Source organism: Oryctolagus cuniculus, chromosome 8 (assembly GCF_051225735.1).
Source record: "Oryctolagus cuniculus isolate XC-2025 breed Fujian yellow rabbit chromosome 8, ASM5122573v1, whole genome shotgun sequence".
NCBI classification, from domain to species: Eukaryota; Metazoa; Chordata; class Mammalia; order Lagomorpha; family Leporidae; genus Oryctolagus; species Oryctolagus cuniculus.
Window position 1 is genome coordinate 85,008,465 of NC_142874.1, and position 19,308 is coordinate 85,027,772.

The window sequence follows — 19,308 nt, forward strand, 5'->3', positions numbered from 1 at the left end:
GTTGAACCCCCAGATGGACGATCCTTGAGCGAGAGCAAGAGGCAAGAGTGCTCGCGATGCCCCATGCTCTGCTTCTCTCCCCAAGCGGCTTCAACGGCCAGCGCCGGGCCAGGCAGAAGCCAGGAGGCTTGACCTCCATTCAGGTCGCCCAGGAGGCAGGGAGGCGTGGTCCCTGGGTCACAGCCTGGAGGGGCCGCTTGCAGTGCATCGGACGCTGGACACGGCAGGCAGCGCGCAGGTGCGTCCCGTGGCGCCATGGCGGCCGCCCGTGGGGAGTGCGCCTGCGCCCGGCGCTGTGACCCGGAAGTGGCCCCTTGTGTCCCGCGGTGCTCAGGTAGGAGTCCTCGCCGCGTCCCGTCCGCTCCTGCCGGAGAGTCCGTGCAAGCCTTCGGGAGCCGTCCTGGACGCTGCCCGCAGAGCCTGCGGGAGACCCAGCGTCCCCCTGGGTCAGGCCGGGCTCAGGCCGGGCTCAGAGAGGCTGCGGCCCGAGACAGCCGCAGCAGTTACCTTGCATTTCTGGAAATTTGTAGGCGCGGTCCTCTTCTTCGGCAGCTTCCGGAAGACTACCCCTCGGGACTTGGTTCCTGTTCCAGAGGAGCAGAAACGCTCTTTCGTTGGTGAGTTTGGCGCGATGGCCTTCCTGTCGCGGGGTAGGTGGAGCCTGGGGTGCAGATAGCGGGCAAGGGGTGTGCATGTGAGGGGTGGAAGGGAGAGAAGGAGGAGAGAGGCGGCCAAGGGAGATTCGGGAGGAGAGAGGAAGGGGGGAGAAGGAAAAGGTGGCGTGAAGGTGGGGTGGCGTGGAAGAAAGGGGAAGAAAGGCGTGTGGGGCAGCGTAAAGGGAGGGCGAGTGTGACAGGAGTCCCGGTGGGCGGGTGGAGGCGGGGGTTGGGAGAGCAAGAACTTTTCCCACGGCCCGGGTTCCGTTTTAGGGGTTTCCTGGCCCTGGCCGGAAGCAGTCTTGGCCGCGGCCGTGAGAAGCGGCCTTGACTCTGGGCCTATTTTCTCTGGGTTGTTCTGAACTGTAATGTGTGTGCGGGAAAACTGGCCTGGGGAGTTTGGAGAGTGAACTAGTGTATGGAAGACTTCTCTTGCTCTTGCTCTCCCTCTCTTTCTGTAACTCTGCCTTTAAAATAAATAAAATGTTTTTTTTTTTTTTTTAAAGAACCTTTAACCATTCAAGGAAAGCCTCAAGTAGAAAGAAGAATCTTGCAGACCCACAGTACTCACTGACCTAAGATCTTGACTGAAATTCTTGTTGAAGTTTGCTGATAAAGTGTTCATCAGAAATGACACATACTGACTTGTGTGAAGTGAGCTAGTAGATATTCTTTTTTTTTTTTTTTTTTTTTCCTGACAGGCAGAGTGGACAGTGAGAGAGAGAGACAGAGAGAAAGGTCTTCCTTTTTTGCCGTTGTTTCACCCTCCAGTGACTGCCGTGGCCGGCGCACCGCGCTGATCCGAAGGCAGGAGCCAGGTGCTTCTCCTGGTCTCCCATGGGGTGCAGGGCCCAAGCACTTGGGCCATCCTCCACTGCCTTCTCGGGCCACAGCAGAGAGCTGGCCTGGAGGAGGGGCAACCGGGACAGACTCCGGCGCCCCGACTGGGACTAGAACCCGGTGTGCCGGCGCTGCAAGGTGGAGGATTAGCCTAGTGAGCCGCGGCGCTGGCAGATATTCTTGAACTGTGTAAAAGTCACATCTGCTAGTTTTTTCAAGATGTAACTGCTACGCTCCTGAGCTACTCGAGAGCTGTTGGGTAGAGATGTTATTACTGGAAGAGTCGTCACATGGCACAGCCCCTGTGGGCATCGTTTCGCCCTGTGACTGGCATTTCCAGGGCTAGTGCTGTGCACACTGGGGAGGCCTTACCCACAGGTGGTGTGGTATCTGCACAATGTCTGCATGATGGTTCTCCCTTCATTTGGATGGCTGGTAGGGTTCTGTTAGTACACAGTCCCTCAACTTGTGACTTTTCAATATTGCTAAAGCACGCGTTTTTGAGTCACCTCGGGGGGAACAGTTGGGGCCCTGGGGGATTGCCCACTTTTCTAGAGACTAGAACTGGCCTAACCTTGCCTCCGGGGACTTTCTCTGAGTTAGATACCTCTTAGAGTTATTATAAAACCTTGAAATATTTTATTTCATGGTGTATCTTTAAGCAGAGGTATCTTACAATTAGTGCAGCAATCATAGACTTATTTTTATTATATTTTTACTAAGCAGGAGGGAGGAAAGCATTGTTGGTCAGTGCACATGGTGCTTAACGTGGAATCTGGAGGTGGAGATGGTGTTTTCTTACTTACAGAGTTTGTGATTTCCAATTATCGCCAAGGGTAAACACTAGAATTAGGTCTAGGCTGTGGTTCTAGCCGGTATGCCTCTGTTTTAAATTTCATCTCACTTCTGCTTGGCATCAAGATTTCCAGCTTTCCAAGGCTGGCCACAAATTTAATTCAAGTGTCTAAACCAGTAGTTAGAGGAAAAGATCCCGCAGTGGTAACGGTACTGCTAAATGAATCATTTGTTGTATATCAGACTCCTCATCATCTAGTTGAAATATCTTTGTGTTTTCTTGTTTTCTGCAATAAAAGTCATTCAGACTTACCGAAACTATACATTTGCATTCCTTCCACATGTGAGACAGTATTTTTCTAAATCGTTGGGCCTCTAAATTCCTGTGGGTAGGGGCTAGTGTTGTGCAGTGGGTTAAGCCACCATCTGTAATGCCAGCATCCCATACTTGTTTTCTTTCTGTAATCCAGTCGTTGAAAAACAAAAACCACTCCCAATGCATGAGTCCTATAAAAGCAGTTTCACTTTATTTGAACACTCTAGGGAGAAAATCAGAGGGGTATATACTGTACCTAAAGAAAAACTCTGTCAAATTTTAAATCGAATGGTGGAATAAATTCCATGACAAAAGTGAAGCAAACAACTGACCTGCGGCCCCACCGCACTGGAGCCTGGCCTTGCTGTCTACTTGGTACAGACGGCAGGAGCTCCGGAGAAGCCTGGAGCCACATCCCATGTGCAAGCCTGTGTGGGCTTGGTCTTTGTTTTCTGATTGGTTGGCGCCTGAAGGGAGTCCAATCAGAATTGACGCATGCTGTTGAATACCGAATTTATAAAAAGAGTGCTCAGTGTTGCTGTTTCCCTTTTCTCTTCTTGGCATCCAGCGTCATGGAGTTTTTTGTTGGAACGTGTGCTGAGCACTGACGCTAAGCCTTTGAACAAGGAGGTGAGCAGCCAAGAGCAACACTTGCAGGAAGGGCCGGGCTGCTGGTGTCGGAAGAGTGGCAGTAGATTCAACAGGACCCTCAGGTTTGTCCCTCCTCGCCTGGTGAGTCTTCTTGAAATGTTTGTGCATATCATATGCCAGCCCTGGCCACAGGCAGGGGACACTCAGGCCTTCAGGAGCCAGGGGAAAGGAAGAATAAATTGTGTATTATATTGTATGTTATAAATTGAATGTTGTATATTCAATTTGTATTATATATTATAAATTTCATATCACATGTTCTAAATAGGTTTTAAATTGTATATCGTAAAATGTGTATGTGCTCAGAGGTATCACATATGGTTCCAGAAGGAATGAGCCTACCTGGATGAATTGTCATGCCAGGATGGGTGAATCGGCAGGTGAGTCGTCATCTGTTGTCATCTGTCGGGTGGGCAATTACGATGCCCAGTGACTGTGTTAATTTCCAGGTTTCTTGTGTTATTTTCTGGGTTTATAGTTCTACTTGGTGGATAGGAGCTGAGAAAATGGATCTAGTCATCCAGAAAGGAAGTTTCTGCTCACAGGCTTTGACTCCTGTTTTCCATAATTTGCTAAGATAGTTTATCTCAGTTTACATGGAAGGTTCTCCAACACAGCAGTGATAGCATTGACTGGGAAACACCCCAAAATGGTTGTATATTGGTGTCATTGCCCCACTGAGTTCTAATTCTGCCTCTGTGATATCCAGTGTTGCCCTAATTTTATGAAAAAGTTCCTTAGGAATATATTGTTATGTTGTCTTAACGAATGTGGCTATATGGGGAGATATATGATGTAAACTTCACATATCCCAGTCATATTATTACATTAGCCAGGAATATGGGGACTCTGTTTATCATCAGAGGCAACTAGATCAGAGGATGGCACCGAAAGTTTGAGAAGGAAGCATTATTCCCTAAGTATATTTGTTGCAGGTATGAAACAATAAGGTTCTGAGTAACTCAGTACAGATTCTTTGTACTTCTAAATTAGATTTTGAAATATTGAAATCATTTGGATTATGATAATTTTAGACCATTTTTAGGTCGGAGAGGAGAGGGGTATTGTTTCTGCACAGTATCCACAATGGTTGCCATATCATTGGTTGTGAAACTTTGGTTGATGAAATGAAATCCCTGTTAGTCCGTTGTGTTTTAAACAACACAGAATTTCAGAATCCCTAGGTATTGTGTTTTGTGGTTTGGTTCTTAAAGTATATGGAGAATCAAGTCTTCCTTCCTGCTGGTTAGATTCACTAGTGTTGACATCCAAGGATCATTCCTTGATTTTCATCTTAGGAGATGCTGAGCAGTGACTAACCGGTAACAACCCCCTGGGGCAAGTCATCATGGATGCTCCAGTTTCCTCATTATCCACTCTTGGTGTTCCTCTTAGTCCTGATTATTCAAATCCAGAAGTTGAAATGACCCCATGTTCAGTCTAAGTGTTTGTTCTCACTGGTCTTTTCATCCTAGACAGCCTCATCTCTGTACCGTGTTTCAGCAGGGTCTTGGCTTTTTCTCCTGTCACTAGCTAGGCCTGTTTATGTTGCCCGCGGTTTTCTCATTTTGGCTATTTTCAAACTTGATTGCTTGATTCCATAATTCTTTTCCCTCACACACAACAAACCAGGAAAAATCTGTTCTCTTGTTTTCTCATGTTCCCAATCTACACATGTTCTCTGATAACATTCACCAGGCATCTCAAAGGCTGGCTGGTCCCTTACACCCTTCTGGAAGCCACATGAATATGTGATTCTTTGGCTTTTCGCTTTTGTGTCTCAATGCTGTCACCTTTTCCACACCTCTGCTCCTGTGACCACCATAAAACTTTATCATCTCCCATAAGCCTAGCATCTCCCTAGGCTAGCAACTACTAGTGTACTACTAACAGGAAGTTAAAATATAGAAACTTTCTGGGGAAATTCCAAAATTAAAGTGGTTTATGCCAAACATCTTAAGATGCTTTCCCTGTGTTTGACTAAAATTGTATCTATGGGGGGAAAACTAGATGGAATGTTTGCTACACATAATGCCTTTGTTTTCACCTTTATACAGTTTTGTTTGTGAGTTATGTACACCTCAGTAATTATGAATGGGAAAACTAAAACTGTGACTTGCAGTTCAATGTTGCAAATATTTGGGAGTTAAAGTTCTGTAGTGAGAGAACAGGCATGGAGTCCAGGACATCCTTCAATGAATTGGTATATCTGTAGTTTTCAGAGTGCTACTTTAAACACATTTAAATTATGTTAACATTTTCTTGCAGTGTCACTGGTCACCTACTGATGAAGCAGGCCCTGCATTTTCCATTCCATAGTTTAATTGGGCTAATTCACAACCTGCCTATAAGAGTAGCTATGTTAGATGCACAGAGGAATGTGCACACATTGGTGGGGGAATAATAGCACATAGTAATTTAGGATTCTTGTTTTACTTTTCACTTTTCTGGTTTCCTTCAGATACATTTCCTTTCATTTTGTATTTCTGAGTTTTCAGTTTGAGGGAGGTGGGGTGACAATGCATTATGTTACTTGGATATTGTCTTAAATATTCTCTTGATGGAATTCCCGAATCTTTATTTTCAAGATATAAATCTCCTGAAATTTAGTTTAGTCAAGTTTATGAATGTTCATTTTAAAGATTTATGTATTTGAAAGTCAGACTTCCACAGAGATAGAAGGAGAGGTGGAGAGAGAGAGGTCTTCCACCTGCTGATTCACTCCCCAGTTGGCCGCAAGGGCCGGAACTGTGCCAGTGTGAAGCCAGGAGCCAGGAACCTCTTCTGGGTCTCCCACGTGGGTTCAGGGGCCCAAGGACTTGGGCCATCTTTTACTGCTTTCCCAGGCCATAGCAGAGAGCTGGATCAGAAGTGGAACAGCCTGGACTTGAACTGGTGCCCACGTAGGATGCCAGCATTGCATTTGGTGGCCTCATCCACTATGCCACAGTGCCAGCCCCAATCATGAATATTTTAACAATCATTTCTGTCCCATGAAGCCTACCAGAACCCCACAATATTAACCTAAGTTCCTTAACTTTTATGATGCATTTTAAGTATAGGAACCTATTTTTGAATGCTTTATTTTTCCAGCCTTTTCACAGTGTAACTGAGAAACAAAAATTCTATCTATTCAAGGCATGTAATTGTGTTTCGATGTGAGTCTGATCTCTATATTGCATTTTCACACAAATCGTTCGACTCTCCTGGTACTTACAGTACACTATGAAAGGATTAGTACAGTGAAGCCACTTAACAAATTTATCACTTTTACTGTGTTTTGTAAATTTTTTTTAATATTTATTATTATTATTATTTTTTTTTTTTTTTGCACAGGCAGAGTGGACAGTGAGAGAGAGAGACAGAGAGAAAGGTCTTCCTTTTGCCGTTGGTTCACCCTCCAATGGCCGCCGCAGCCGGTGCGCTGCGGCTGGCGCACCGTGCTGATCCAAAGGCAGGAGCCAGGTACTTCTCCTGGTCTCCCATGGGGTGCAGGGCCCAAGCACTTGGGCCATCCTCCACTGCACTCCCAGGCCACAGCAGAAAGCTGGCCTGGAAGAGGGGCAACCGGGACAGAATCTGGCGCCCCGACCGGGACTAGAACCTGGTGTGCCGGCGCCGCAAGGCAGAGGATTAGCCTAGTGAGCTGTGGCGCTGGCCTGTTTTGTAAATTTTTAAAATTTTATTTATTTATGTATTTTCTCAGACAACTTTTATTTAAGGTATGCATACTTTATGCATTCAATAATTACAGCTTTAGCAGCTGTATTTATTGCTAGTAGTAATTCTTCTACCGTACCTGCCCTCTCATTGAGACTCCTATCCTTTTTATAGTGTTTTTTAAGAATACTGACCTAGGCAGTTACAAGTACAGAATAGAGTATGAACTGTTTCCCCGGGTTTATATATTAGATTTACAAAACCGTATCTCGTAATAACTGCAAATTTGATTTTTGTTTGTTTGTTTGACAGGTAGAGTTATAGACAGAGAGAGAGAGAGAGAAAGGTCTTCCTTCCATTGGTTCACTCCTCAAATGGCCGCCAGGGCCAGAGCTGGGCTGTTCCGAAGCCAGGAGCCAGGTGCTTCCTCCTGGTCTCCCATGCCGGTGCAGGGGCCCAAGCACCTGGGGCATCCTCCACTGCCTTCCCGGGCCAGAGCAGAGAGCTGGACTGGAAGAGGAGCAACCAGGACAGAACCGGTGCCCATACGGGATGCCGGGCATCGCAGGTGGAGGATTAACCTAGTGAGACATGGTGCTGACCCCTTTCAAATTTCATTTGAAAGGCAGGAAACAGAGAAAAGGGGAGAGAGGGACAAAGAGAGTAAGGCAGAGACAGGGTGAGAGGGAGGATGAGGGATATCTCATCTCATGCATTATTTCCCTTCTCAGATGTCCTCAGTGGCAGGGCTGGGCCCCAGGTCTCCCACTTTGGCACAGGGGCCCACGTCCTTGGATCATCTTCTAGTGCTCTCCCAGGCACATTAGCGGGGAGGTGAATGGGAAGTGGGGAAGTTGGGACCCGGTCTGGTGCTTATACGGGATGCTGGCAGTCCCGGTGGAGGCTCAAGCTTTTTTTACACCCCAGCTCCAGCCCCATAACCATACATTTGTATGGTTTGACTACCCTCTCTTCAGTTTCATGCTCCCAGTTCATCACAGACACCATCCTACTCCCTGACTGTGTTAGTTGGACTTTGTATATTCCACATGTAAGTGTGATCATGTAGTGTTGCTTATTTCTGTGTCTTGTTTCCCTCATGGTCATGTCCTATAGTTCCATACTTTTGGATCCATCTGTGACAAGTAGTAGTATTTCCTTTCTTTTTAAGGTTTGGCGAGGATGCCACTGTGTGTGTATCCTATTTTTCCTTATGGGTCCATCAACAAACATTTGAATTATTTCCATACCGTGGAATTGTGAATGATGCTGAAGTGATGTGGGGGCGCAGACAGTTCATTGAGATGGTGATTTTCTTTTGGATTCATGGTCAAGATAGGGGACTGTGGCCTCCTTCTCTGGAAGCTAGGGTTATATGAGGCTATGTCAGAAAGTTTTTTGAAGGATGGAGGTTTGGCATAGTGGGAAAGACAATGCTCAGGATACCAGTGGCAGCAGTGATGGTTTAAGTAGTGGGATTCTTGCTACCACATTGGAGACCATCTCCCAGCTCAGCCTGGGTCAGATCAGCCCTTGAGTACTGTGGGCATTTGGGTAATGAGCTGCTAGATGGGTGGGTATCTTTCTCTCTTTGTCTCTTCCCCTCTCCCCTTTATTGTTTCTCTGTGTTTTGCTTTTGAAACCAATTGCAGTATTAAAACGAGGTGGAAAAAATGGTTTACGGATGATGCTGTATCCCAGTGGCAGTAGATCATTTTCTAGAGTCATTTTCTAGAGTCACACAATGGGCTGTGTGTAGCTCACAGTAATCTCTGTTAGATCTTTTATTAGCAAACCAAGTAAATGAGCTCAAGGCTCTAAGTAAAATAATGTCCAAAAAGAAATGTAGATTTGATCAGTACAAATTTTATATAAGTATTGAAATGTCACACTAGCCCATACATATGTACAACTCTTGTGGATAAAATGTAAGTAAAAATATCAATATGTTACTTAGTGTATAAGGTTAAGGGGTTTTAAACGATTAATGTCACAACTAATATTATGGTATTTGAAAATGGTTAATTAATACAAAAACATAGCCTGTAAATGACTGAATGGTTCTTTCTTGCTGTGCTCAGTCAAAAGGCTATTATGCTGCATTTTAAGTTGGTGATGAATATTTATTTTAGATTGTTTGCTTTAATTAAGAAAAAGGGTAGTATGTTTTCACGTGTATGTGAAATTGAATAGCATCAGAGCAATACAATGAATACGAGATAAGCTTTTTTTCATAATTGAGATTTTATTGGATTTTGAGAATCACTACAGAGACATTTCAGTTTGTATACTATTCTTAACAAACCAAAAATTTAGAAAGTGAGGGTTTTTCATTCTCTTTAAATCTTTTATTATTTTTGGAATAGTGTATTTTTTTAACTTGCCTCCTAAGAACTTTATATTCCACTCAATAAAGAGTTCAGCTAGTAAGGAAGAATATAGGCAAGGGCCATAAAAATTATCAAACAAAAAAAGTCCTATCTTTAGGATCAGTTGTGTACTTAAACTGATCACTTTAACTAGTAAGATGGCATTAAGTGTCAAAGGGATCACATAAATAAGACCAAGTGTCTGCTAATAGTAATAGAATTAAAAAGGAGAGAATGATCCAACATAGGAAGCAGGCCACGCAGCAGACTCATAGAATGACAAATACCCTAAACAGCACTCTAGCTCAGAATCAGCCCTAAGGCATTCGGATCTGGCTAAAAAGCCCATGAGAGCATTTCAGGCATGGAAAGCCAGGACACTGTGGCAAAAAGTGAAAGATCTCTGGGAGTGAGATCCCAGGGGAAAGGGCTATCAAAGAGGTTAGTACCTATCTCTGAAGGGAGGAGCGAACTTCCACTTTGATTATGGCCTTGTCTAAATAATGTTGGAGTTTGTGGACTCAAGAGGCTTCCATAGCCTTGGCAGCTCATGACCAAGAGCCTAGGGTGCTCACTGACGTCAAATATAAGTGTCAGTTGTTACATCAACAACAGGTGTCGCTGTGCACTTGCTCCCCATGTAGGACCTCTGTCCTTAATGTGTTGTACTATGAGAATTAACGGTAAACTAGTCTTCAAACAGTTCTTTCAACTTTGTGTGTCTGTGTGGGTGCAGTCTGTTGAAATCTTTACTTTGTATAGAGTTGATCTTCTGTATGTAAAGATAATTAAAAATGAATCTCAATGAAGAATGGGATGGAAGAGGGAGTAGGAGTTGGGATGGTTTGTGGGTGGGAGGGAGAGTATGGGGGGAAGAACGGCTATAATCCAAAAGGTGTACTTATGAGATTTATATTTATTAAATCAGAGGTTTGTATAAAAGTGCCTGCTACACTCATACACAGTAAATTTTAAAATGATCATGAATTATTAAAATTATAGTAGCATATCATTCTTTTTTTTCTCTCTCCTTTTTTTTTTTTTTGGACAGGCAGAGTGGATAGTGAGAGAGAGAGACAGAGAGAAAGGTCTTCCTTTTTGCCGTTGGTTCACCCTCCCATGGCTGCCACGGCTGGCGTGCTGTGGCTGGCGCATCACGCTGATCCGAAGGCAGGAGCCAGGTGCTTCTCCTGGTCTCCCATGCGGGTGCAGGGCCCAAGCACTTGGGCCATCCTCCACTGCACTCCCTGGCCATAGCAGAGAGCTGGCCTGGAAGAGGGGCAACCGGGACAGAATCCGGCACCCCGATCGAGATTAGAACCCGGTGTACTGGCGCCTCAGGCAGAGGATTAGTCTTTTGAGCCACGGCGCCGGCCAGCATATTATTCTTAAGAATTTGTTTGACAAAGATATAAAAGAAAGTGTGACAAAACTGTATTTGCAGCAATACTGATACACACAGGCATTATTTTCTTTTTTGTATTTTTTTTTGTTTTCTGATTTTTTAAAAGAAAATTTTAGCTCCCATATATAAAGGAGAACATCTAATATTTGTCTTTCTGTGTCAGGATAATTTCACTGAGCGTGAAGTCCTTCAGTTGCAACGATTTTGATAGAAATAACAGGGTTTCAATTTTTATAGTTCTGTAATATTCATTTCTACATATATGCATCCAGTTTTGCCAGCACCATTTACTGAATAGATTATACTTTTTCCAATGTATAGTCTGGGCACTTTCATGAAAAATCAGTTGGCTCTCCCTTTGTGGATTAATTAATTAATTAATTAATTTTCCATGATCATGCTGCTTTGATTGCTATAGCTTTGTAGTAAGGTTTGAAGTCTGGTATTCTGACACGTTCAAGTTGATTTTTTTATTTTGCCCAGGATCATTTTGGCTATTATTGATATTTTGTGATTTCTTATGGAATTTAGGATTATTTTCTCATTCCGTAAAAAATGTCATTGGTGTTTGATAGGAATTTCATTTAACTTGTAGGTTGCTTTATAGGTATTTTAATTATACTAATTCTTGCAATCCATGAGCAAGTTCTATTTTTCCATTTTGGAAGTCCTTGATGATTTATTTCTTCAGCGTTTTAGAATTTTCATTGTAGATATCTTTCACTTATTTGGGTACATTTATTCCTAAATGTTTTATTTTTGTCCCTATTGTGTATGGGATTAATTTTTAAATTTCATTTTTGGCAAGTTGGTTATTAGAATATAAAGAAGCTACTGTGTTTTGTATGTTGATTATGTAACCTGTGACTTTACTGAATTGGTTTTTCATCTTGAAGCATTTTTTGGTGGAGTGTTTAGATTTTTCCATGCACAACATCATGTATTCTACAATGTTGTTGAATTCAGTTATTGTTAATAGTTGTGTTGAGGAATATTTCATGTTATGAATATAAGAGCATGTCATAGAGGCGTAAAAGTTTACCTGTGGAAAATTTCTCTGTCGTTTGCCATGGGGGAATTAGAGTAGTACCTTGCAGACTTGTGAACATTGCTGATGAAGTGCATGGGTTCACCCATTGGTTTATCACTGCTTTCTGTGTGCCCCCCCCCCCCCAACTCCCAGTGAGACAGTGAGGCTTCTTACAAGGTTGTGTGCTGAGTGTTGCTGTCCGCAGCATATAAGTAACATGGTCTCATGGGATCATTTCAGACATTTGTGCCTGCACCTGGGTGATGCAGAGTCTTGTGTGCTGTGAGATGGTGAGTCTGGATGCACCAGATGATTGCCGGCTGTCCCTCACATGCTGCCAGGCACCACCCAGGACATGATTAAGAAAGTAGTTGCCTCCTCTGCGACTGTCTCAGATGGTGAAGTGCCGTATCTCAGACACCAAGGAAATTCACATAGAGGTACACACCTTGCTGTGGATGGAGACACAAAGCCTGCTCAAAGACTCGACAGGGACACATTGAGAAGGGCAACCTTGCCGTGCTCCTGACAGGAAGTAGTCTGTAAATCACCGGGCAACAGAGTTGGCAGCTGGCAGCTCTCACGGAACTGCATCAAGATCCTGTCCGACTTGTCTGGAAAGCACAAACAGATGGCGTCATGTTTGCACAGAGGTTGACCATAAACTGTCCCTTTTTCTACTGCAGTGGGTGTCCACACTACAGAAGGAGCATCTATATTTCCATGTATGGTGTACAATTAGAAAAAAAGAGAGCTACTGAGGCTGTTAGGTATTCTTCAGCGAGTATGTGTAGCCCCCACCCCTGAATGGCAAAGCTGCCCATAGGACAGTCCCATACAAGCTACCTTGGACCCAGTGGAATTGTTTATTCACTTACTTAAGCATTATTCATTGTTTCATTGAAAGACAAGAAAACAAATTTCCCATTGGCTGGATCACTCCACTTGAGTGGCAAGGGCCCAAATATCTGAGCCATCCTCTGTTGTTTCCCAGGGTATGCATAAGCAGGAGCCTGGATTTGAATGCACGACCAGGTATTGATCCTCTGTAATTACTCTGTAATGGGATGCTGGCACCAAAGATGATGTCTTTAATTGCCATGCCAAATACAATGTATTGATGCCTTTATATTCTAATTTATTAGAATGGCAGTATGAGATAGAGAAAAATGTTTCCATCTGTTGGCCTCAACCCCAGAGCCTGCAAACATTATGGAAGGGCTGGGCCAGTCAGAAGCCAAGAGCTCCATCTACTTCTCTCACATGGGTGGAAGAGACCTAAGTATCTGACCCAATGCCTGGTACCCATCAGAGTGTACATTAGCAGGAAACTGGACTGCAAGAAGATTGTACGGAAATCCAGGCACTCTGATATGGGGCGTTGATAACCCAAATGGCATCTTAACAACTCTGTCACAGTTCCTTGGCCATTGTTATATTGTAATGATTTTTTATTTGGAAAAAAAGAAAAAACATTATGGAGGGAGAGATATAGGGATACCATTCAATCCACTACCTCGCTCTCCAAATGGCTGCATCAGCTACAGATTAGCCAGGGTGAAGCCAGGAGCAGGAACTCCATCTTCTTCTCCTACATGGGTTGCAGAGGCCTGAGATCTTCAGACATGATCCACTGTCTTTCCAAGCACCTTAGGAGGAAGCTGGAGTGGAAGCATAGCAGCTGGGGCATGACCCAGCACTACAATATGAAATGGAAACTTTGTTAGCTGACGCCTTACTTGCAGTTCCACAACATCAGCATTCCCGTCGTTATTTGTAAGAGCGGTCCCACCACAGGACCAAGCAAAACTTCTGGCCCTGTTGGCGGCCACTTCAGAAGTTAATCAAATTGTTACGCAAACGCTAAGGACCCTGGGAAATACCAAGGTGGACACATAGAGTGTTCACAGCCAGAGTTTCCTTCAACATCTCCCTGCAATCCAGTGCTATGTAATCAAATGTGGTGCTCTCTGACTTGCTCTGATCCATTGTGCACATGATGGGACCTATTCTGAACATCAACAACAAAGTCAATGGCTTTGCAGGCTGCACTGCTGCCTACTGGCTCATTTCAGGCAAGTCTTATGAGTTTCTCCAGACCCTCTGGACACCACTGAGGCCCTTCTAGACAGAAGATCACCAGAGATTCAACAATGGTAGGCTTCTTCTGCATACGAAGGGTAAGCTGTCATCACCAGGCAACTTTATGGATGACAACCACCGTGTAATAGGGTCACATTATAGAGCCTTGTGGATCATTGGGCACTAACTCCTACGGCATTGTAATCTTTCCCAGTAGAGTGCATCTGCCCAGCAATATTCATTGACAGACTATGGAGAGGACATGCCTTTGGGTCGACTGCCATGGCCACCATTAAGACAGGACCCAACCTCTTCCCATGAGTCCTTGTGTTGCTTCTGCCCACTGCTCAGCTATCATTTCTGTTCCCTGGTATGGACAGCCTAACACTTCTGTTCTTCACCTAGATCAAGCCCAAGTCTTTTGTACTGATGTGGCATGCTTGCCTAGAGCCTGGACATTTAACACACACCTCCCTATATTGTCAGCACCCTAAAGTAGCCACTCAAGCAAGACAAGTGGGGCATTGGCATAGCTGTCCCTGACGTAATAGAAGTATTGTCTGAAATACGCTGAGTCATCTATTAACCCACCCATCAAGCACCTTCTCAAAGCTGGAGGATAGGATTGGAGGCATCCTGCAGATTACCACCACTTCAAGAAGGTCATGCCTCGCTTTGAATTTGCCTTACTTGACATTACCAGACTGCCCCTGAGAATTTTGCCATTATTGGTGTGGCAAGCACTTTATTGTGTCCCGTGGAGATTTGGGGCCATTTACTTTTTAACTTGAAGGCCAACACTGCACCTTTATGAGACTTCCAGTGGGCTGCCTCTCTGGTCCCCCAGGGCTCGGGGTCTGTGTTAACAGGCTCTGGCTGGCCTTCCGTTGTCATCTAGCATCCACCTGTGACTGTATGTTGAGGACATCGTTTCAACTGATAATCAAGAGGAGGAGGAAAAATGGGCCTCAAACATCAGCATCTGACGACTTGTCCCAGTTGGTGTGGACCTTAGTCCCATAGGAGGTGAGAGCTTGCAACCTCAAATTTTTGGTCTACGTTTTGAAAAAGGAATTCAGAAAAATTCCTCAGCAAATCCTCAGTGACTGGGTTTCAACCAAGGAAGCCCAGCACATTTTCACTTTCTGATAACACCAACATCCTCACCTCTAGTGAACTCTTAAGACCCACCTGTCTCACTGGTCACCCACAAGGATGCACCTTGGTGGATAGTTTGTGGTTCTGAGGCTCACACGGGTAAAGGACTTGAACTTAGCTGTGAGCTTTTAGTGACACTACTTTTTGACTCACAGAGAGTTTGGACTACCTCACTCAGCATCATGAGCTGGGTCCTGGCCTCCAGCCACTGGGAATCTCTAGTTAGATGGAAGTGGACAGAATGTGTGATCATCCTACTGGTTCTTGAGCAGCCCACCCTCACTCAAGGCCATCTTGAAATTCACATGTCCACCAATTCTTGGGACATCACCAATTGCTAGTGGCCTTTGTGTGGCCTCAGACTGGACAATCCATACCCTTGCATTGGAGTACCCCCTTTGGTGGGACACTGTTGATATCTGTGCTACGGGCCTAACCTCACTGACCAACTCTCAGCTATTTTGATTGCCAAAATTCTACTGCCTTTTAATGTAGCAAAACCGCACTATGTATTATCTACATCCTTGCTTTCATAGTGGAGTCTCCCTGGCTTATATTATTTGGGACATCATAGGCCTGTCGACTTGGATTTCAGCTTGTAGCTTTCCTATTGTATCCAAGTCAGTTGTGGAAGTCCCCAAGGAATGCCTGCTGTACAGACAAAACTGTCATTCCTCTTTGTCGCATGGTTGCATTTGGAGTGGTGATTATTCACATGCTACCTGGCAAGTGGATTTTATTGACCTGCTGTAGCAAATGGCAGGTGCTTCCTGTTATGTAAGCCTATAGCAGACTTCTCCTTGCTTCTTTTTTCATGGCTGAAAATGTCATCAGAGTCTAAGTACTTTATCCCTGGTGCATTAAACATGGAACCAAAAGTATCTGAAATACTTAGTTCCTGTCCATTTGGTGTATACACAGCGATGGAGTTTCTAGTTCATGTGAAGGTTATTTTTTTAATTTTGAAGTTAACAATAATTGTACCTACTTAAAAGCTGCTGTATGATTTTTTGGTACATGTCTGCAATGTGTCCTGATTAAAAATGGGATGATCAGTATTTCCCTTTGTTTGTTAGTACTTATGATTAAGTCTTGGGATTTCTTCTGTATGTTCATACAACACATACTCCATTATTGTGAGCTATCCTCTCCATTATTCTGTGTAACATTAGGAAGTCATTTCTTTGATCTTACTCTGATTTGGTACCCATCATCCAAACTCCTTGCATTTTCCCTCCAACCTCTTACATCCCTTATTAATTATTATATATTCAGATTGGTATATTTTAAAGATTTATTTATTTTTATTTGAAAGGCAGAGCTGCAGAGAGAGGGAGAGACAGAGAGATGTTTTCCTTCTGCTCATTCACTACCCAAATGGCTGCAACAGCTGCATCAGAGCAAATTCAAAGCCAGGAGCCAGGAGCTTTTTGTGGGTCTCCCAAAGTGGATGTAGGGGCCCAAGCACTAGGGCCATCTTCCATTGCTTTCTCAACCCATAACTAGAGAGCTGGTTCAGAAGAGGAGCAGCAGGGTTATGAACCGGTGCCCACATGGGATTCTGGCACCACAGGCAGAGCCTTAACCTACCATGCCACAGCACTGGCCCCCGATTGTTTTTTTAGCTTGTGTTTGTGAGGGAGTGGGTACAGTATTTGTCTTTCTGTGTCTGGATTGTTTTCACTTACTTCTGGTTTCATACATCTTGCTTCAAGTGACAGGACTTCATTCTTTTCAAATGGCTGGATAGTATTCCATTTTGCATATATACAACAAACTCTTGACTGCTTTGTCTGATGAACTCTCCGCTCATTTTGTTTGCCAAGATACTATTCCCTTTTAGTGAGACAAAAATGCAGTCTACTTTATCTGCATCCCTGCCCTCATAGTGGAGACTGTGGTACGAGAATGAGTTTCTGCTCCCGGGCATATCTGATTTGGGGACATCTTATGCCTGTCAATTTGGATTTCTGATTGTGGTTTTCCTATTCCATCCAACTCAGTTGGAAAAGTCCCCCAGGAATGTCTGCTTTGCAGACAAAACTTAAATCATTTCTTTTTCTCCCACGGTGACATTTGGCGAAGTGGTTACTCTCACATTCCGCTTAGCAGGTAGGTTTTATTGGTCTGCTATTTCAAGAGACAAGTGATTATTGTTGATGGGCACACCAGATGCTCCTTGCTTTTTTCTTCATGGCTGAAAATGTGCTTCAAACATGGGACTGTAGATACATGAACTACTCCCTGGTGCTTCAGACATGGGGCTATAGATACACAGAACTACTTATACTTAGTTACTTTCTGTGGGACATGTACCCAGTGGTGGTGTTGCTGGTGCACGGTATTGTTCTGTTTTCTGAAAATTTTGACATTAGCAATAATTTCACATACCTAAGGTCTACAGGATGATGTCTCGGTGCATGTCTGCACTGTGTCCTGTTGAAAAATGGGATAATCAGCATTTCCCGTTCTTTGTCACTATTTTATGACAGAAGGCCTGGAATTTCTTCTGTGTGTTCATGTAATATATACTAGGTTATTGTGAACTAGTCTCCTCACTGTGCTGTGTAACGATAGAAACTTATTCCTTTGATCCGACTCTGATATTGTGCCCCTCATCAAAACTCCCTTCATCCGCCGCAGTGCCTACCATCCTTTATTAATCTTTATGCAGTCAGGTTCTTAGCTTGCGTATGTGAAGCTGTGCACGTGTTATTTGTCTTCCTGTGTCTGGCCTTTTTCACTTAACATGATATCCTCCAGTTGCATACATTTTGTTGCAAAGGACAGGATTTCATTTTTAAATGGCTGAATTGTATTCCGTTTGGTAGATACACAACAAATTCTTGATCTCTTTATCAGATGATGGATTCGTTGGTTGATTCCATAATTTGGCCGTTGTTAACAGTGGTGCAGTAATCATGGTGGAGCAGGTGTCTCTTAGATCCAGTGATTTCATGTCTTTTGGATGTATACTGAGTATTGAGATTATTGAGTCAGATGGTGTGCTATTCTTAGTTTTTAAGAAATCTCCATGGTGTTTTCCTCAGTGGTTGTACTCATTTGGATTCCCACACTCAGTATATGAGAGTTCTCCTTTCTCCATATCCTTGCTAGAATTTTTTACGTTTTCTTTTTGATAGGCATTCTAGTGTTATGAGGTGATATATTTTTGGGGTTTTGATTTGCATTTCTTTTTTTTTTTTTTTTTAAAGAGATTTTATTTACTTGAGAGGCAGAGTTACAGACAGAGAGGTAGGCACACAAAGGTCTTCCATTTACTGGTTCAGTCCCCAGATGGCCACATTGGTGAGAGCTGAGCCCATCCAAAACCAGGAGCCAGGAGCTTCTTCCCACGTGGTTGCAGGGACCCAAGCACTTTGGCCATCTTCCACTGCTTTCCCAGGCCATATGCAGAGAGCTGGATCAGAAGAGCAGCCAGGACATGAACCAGTGCCCACATGGAATGCCAGCCCTGTGTGCATAGACTTAGCCTAGTATGCTGCAGTGTGGGCCCCTATTTTCATTTCTCTGATGGCTCGTAATAGTTTTTTTTCATATATTTGTTGGTCATTTCCTTTTTTTTTCTTTTGAGAATTGTCTTTTTAGACCCCTTGTGCCCATTTCTTAACTGTATTGGATGCTTGATTTTGAATTTGTTGAGTTCCTGGTATTCTGGCTATTAATCCTTTGTTGGATAAGTAAGTAGTTTTATCCCTTTCCATTGGTGGTTTATTCACTCTATTACTGTTTTCTTTGCTGTACAGAAGCTTCAGAGTTTGATCTAGTTTTACTTTTGCTACCTGAACTTCTGGGGTTTTAAACAAAAAGTCATTGCCTCTACCTCTTTTAAGAGGTGTCTCCCTATGTTTCGTATTTTCAGGTCTTTGATCCATCTGAGTTGATTTTTATATGTTGTGAAAGATAGGCATTTAATTTCATTCTTCTATATATGCATATCTAGTATTGTAAGCACCATTTATTGAAAAGACTACGGGATTTTCATCAAAAATCAGGTAGCTGTTATTTATGTATGTTTGTATTTATATATTTTTTCTCTGTTTTCATTGACCTTTGTATCTATTTTCATGTCAGTTTCATCCTATTTTAGTTACCATAACTTTATGAAATCAGGTATTGTTATGCCCCCAGGTTTGTATAGGATCACTTTGACTTCTCTGGGCCTTCTCTGGTTCCATATGAATGTTAGAAGTTTTTTTTTCTGACGGTTTAAAGAATGTCATTGGTATTTTGATAGGACTTGCATTGAATCTGTAGATTTCCTAGGGAATGTGAAGATTTTAATGTTAATTCTTCTAATTCATGAACAGGGGATGTCTTTACAT

At 43.5% G+C, this 19,308-nt stretch overlaps 1 protein-coding gene across 1 annotated transcript in view; it reads left to right on the plus strand.

Annotated features, from left to right (window-relative positions):
- Positions 1-325: 325 nt before the first annotated feature.
- Positions 326-19,308, plus strand: part of LOC103350727 (rho GTPase-activating protein 20) — a 200,924-nt gene continuing 181,941 nt past the window's right edge. The window contains exons 1-2 of the mRNA XM_089301779.1: positions 326-617; positions 3,176-3,320. The gene's annotated coding sequence lies outside the window, so the exon portion shown is untranslated. The remainder of the gene's footprint in view (positions 618-3,175; positions 3,321-19,308) is intronic.